The 3755-nt window shown below is 46.3% G+C and overlaps 1 protein-coding gene across 2 annotated transcripts in view; it reads left to right on the top strand.

The window, feature by feature from the left end:
- Nucleotides 1-66: 66 nt before the first annotated feature.
- KIAA1107 (KIAA1107 ortholog) overlaps nucleotides 67-3755 on the top strand; it is an 84819-nt gene continuing 81130 nt past the window's right edge. Inside the window, exon 1 of one of the 2 annotated variants that reach the window (XM_025201890.1) lies at nucleotides 67-192. The gene's annotated coding sequence lies outside the window, so the exon portion shown is untranslated. Of the gene's footprint in view, nucleotides 193-247; nucleotides 275-3755 lie in introns of those variants that run through there. The other variant, XM_025201893.1, reaches the window with a different exon arrangement.

A 3755-nucleotide genomic window follows, 5' to 3' on the forward strand; every position in this document is an offset into this window, starting at 1 on the left:
GGCCGACGAAGCGGGCGCCGACGTGACGTTCCGCGTGGGGCCGGCGCGGTTCGGCGCGCACCGCGCGGTGCTGCTGGCCCGGGCCCCCGCTTTCTTCCTGGGCAGCGCGGGGAAGGCGCCGCGGCACCTCGGCCGCCACGAGACCGTGACGCTGCAGCGCTTCGAGCCCGCCGAGTTCCGCGCCTTCCTGCGGTAAGTGTCGCGCCCCGGCCGGGCCTGGGGCGGGGGCCCGCGGGCAGCGCTTCGAGCCCGCCGAGTTCCGCGCCTTCCTGCGGTAAGTGTCGCGCCCCGGCCGGGCCTGGGGCGGGGGCCCGCGGGCGCGGGATTAGCCGTGATCACTGCAGCGTCTCCTGGCCCTGCTGTCTGAGCAGTGACCCGCGCTTGGCTCCCCCGCTGGCGCACGAGCCAGCCCCGACAGTCAACGGCTCTCATAAACCCTTCCACACGCCGGTCTCGTGCTCTCTGTTGGGTACCTCATCTGCCCAGCATCAGGGACGGAGCGGGGGCGAGTAGTCCCCAAAGAGCAGGCAGCAGTTGGCGCCATCCTTGAGTTGCTGTCATGACATCCTTTAGCACTGCTGCTGGGAGAAGAGCTCTGTCTCAATGCCCTGTGGCTTATTTTGGCACCAAAATGCTCTTTTTGGAAAGGCAAGCAGTGAGGTTTTCAAATTAAAACTGTGGCAGACTTTACTGAAGAGCTTTCTCTCCTGTCTCCTATATTTATCACTTGCTCACCTGTCCTGGAAGTTGACTTTGCACCAGGACAACAGTGATGTCCCTGATTTATGTGCATCTGGCATGGAGTGGTTCAGATTTTGGCTGTTTTGCTTCTGGGTCTAGACAAAAAAAAAAAAACTCCCTTAAACCTGACCGTAGATAATCTTACTGGCACTTGGTCTCAATGGGTGCGTCTACACAAGACGCCTGAATGCACAGTGGACTGTTCTACTGTGCATTAGCACATCACGACAAAAACTGTGCTAATGCACAGTTGAATTAGTCTACTGTGCGTTGTGTCACAAAAACATTTGCCTTTGCTACTGCATATTAGCCTAGCTACTGTGCCTTTATCTAGTACCTCTTATTACTAAACATCATGGTCAGTAGCAAAGGTGCATTAATGAATGTATCAATATGTACAATATGTAGTAAAATAATAAGGGATAGTTTGTCAGGATAAAAATTTTCAAATTTCTAACTGCATGCTAACTTAAATTACTTTTTCACTTCTCTGTTTTCTTAATGGTAAGCCTGTCACATACCCACAATCCATGGATCAATATCACTTGTTTTTGGTTTATTTGCCTTTGCTGGAAAGGAATCATACATCCCTAGGGTCCAGTAGATTCTCCTGGGAGACTTGTAATGCTAGTCTTGCAAAACAACTGATTCAGTTGCAAAAACATCTTTTCTAAATATCTTTTTTTTTTTTTTAATACTACGTTCTAAAATGTAGCTCCCTATGTACTCTTAAACTTACTTATAAATGCATTTAAAAAATGAGTCTCTACTCTATGTACTCCAGTACTGCCAGTATATACATCTTCCTACCTATATATCTTATTCAAAAAAAGCATAGGGGAAAAGAGGTGTACTTGGTAGCCATATTGGTCTGAGACAAAAAGACATACAAAAAACTTAGTTCCAGAATGATACCTTTTATTAGACCAACTAGGAAATTGCAAGAAAATTGTCCTTTACTTGAACAATTTTCTTGCAATTTCCCAGTTGGTCTAAAAGGTATCATTTTGTAACCAAGAGTTCTAGTTTTTTGTATGACATAGGGGAAAAGATATATTTTTATGTGTCCCGAAGATCTACAGCCTTGAGCTACATTGGACCAAGAAAGCAGACAACTTTTGGAGTTAAATTCTGCTTCATAGATAAAACTGGAATTTATTACACTGAATGGCTATGCTAATCCCAGTGGTTGAGTTATCAAAGGGGCAAGAGTGGTGTCTTATAGCTAGGGTCCAGACCAGTCATGTCTTTGGTCAGAAGCAATACCTTGAATTATATTCAGGAATAAGTTAGAAGTCAACATAGTTATTTTTGAGCCTGGAGGTAATGTGGTCCCTGCATGAAACTGGTAAACAACAAAGGCCATCACCCAGGTTCTATTTGATGGAGTTTTTGATGGTACTCCAACATAACACTTTGCGCAAATTTACATGGAGGTTAAAAAAAGACAGTGATCGCTGCATTAAGGCTTGCACCTGAGAGAGAAAGCTGGAGATGCCAATGTAAAACCAAATTTGAAAAAAGCACTTCCAGCTAGTGACACTCCCTAGCTATCTAACAGGGTGCCTTTCTATGTTTCCTCCTACTTCATGAAAGAAACTTTAAACAACCTTTCCTGATTAATTCTCGATCTTCTCCCAAATTTTTAAATATTATCCTAAATCTTGCTTGGCTTGTTTCATCTAGACTTAATTCCTTTGAGCTCCTGTTTAGCTACAGCACTAAGTTATTCAAATACCCTAAGTGTGCTAAGTGAGATTGGGATGTAAAGCTGGGTCCTATATATATGTAGAAGACTATAGCTCAGATCACAAATAAATTTCCTGAGTGTTTTGAGCAAAATGATGAAATGAGTAAATTATGATAAAATGAGTTCTGTGAAATTCCCATATGAAAAAAGATGGGCAATTGCTTCATTTTCTCTGTAAAATTATTCATTTGTCACGACATCTATACTGACTAAAATCTATCCACATGAGGTCTCCACTATCAGAAAAAGGGCAGCAGCCAGTGCAGCCAGCGTACTTCAGACAAAGAGCAACGGTCAAGAACACTTGAGAGATCCAGGCAACACTGGATCTACCTCCTACAACCTTTTAACGTTCCCCAAAAAAGACAAGATTTGATATGGATCAATAGTTGGAAAACCTGTCAGTGTCAAAAGATGATTTTTTTGAGCAAGGGTCTTGCAGGCTTTTTCTGTCTCCAAAATGAGGAGCACATCTTTTCTGAAGGGAGGAATGACAGTTACCTGGCACAGATGAGAGGCAGATTGAATATTTACCCTTTATCTTAGTTTCATAGGGTCGGAAGGGACCTGAGGAGATCATCTAGTCTGACCCCCTGCCGTGGCAGGAAAGAGTACTGGGGTCAAACGACCCCGGCCAGAAGTTTGTCCAGCCTTTTTTTAAAGACCCCCAGGGTAGGAGCCAGCACCACTTCTTTTGAAAGTTGGTTCCAGGTCCTAGCCGCCCTGACAGTGAAATAGCGCCTCCTAATGTCTAGCCTGAAACTCCCCTCCGCTAACTTGTGTCCGTTGTTTCTTGTAACTCCCGGGAGTGCTCGGGGGAACAGGGACTCTCCCAATGCCTGCTGGTCCCCCTTGACTAGTTTGTAGACTGCCACTAGATCCCCTCTCAGCCTTCTCTTTTGGAGGCTGAACAGGTTCATGTCCCTCAGCCTCTCCTCGTAGGGCCTGCCCTGCTGACCCCTGATCATGTGGGTGGCCCTCCTTTGGACCCTCTCCATATTGGCCACATCCCTCCTGAAGTGCGACGCCCAGAACTGGACGCAGTACTCCAGCTGTGGCCTGACCAGTGCTGCATAGAGGGGGAGGATCACCTCCTTGGACCTGCTTGAGATGCATCTGCGGATGCACGACAAGGTATGGTTGGCCTTTCTGACCACGTCCCCACTTTGTCAGCCCATGTTCATTGTGGCATCAATGATGACTCCAAGATCCTTTTCTGTCTCGACACTGGCGAGAATCATTTTAGGAACAGGATGCCCAAAGA

The sequence above is a fragment of the Alligator sinensis genome, unplaced genomic scaffold (assembly GCF_000455745.1).
Source record: "Alligator sinensis unplaced genomic scaffold, ASM45574v1 scaffold199_1, whole genome shotgun sequence".
NCBI classification, from domain to species: Eukaryota; Metazoa; Chordata; order Crocodylia; family Alligatoridae; genus Alligator; species Alligator sinensis.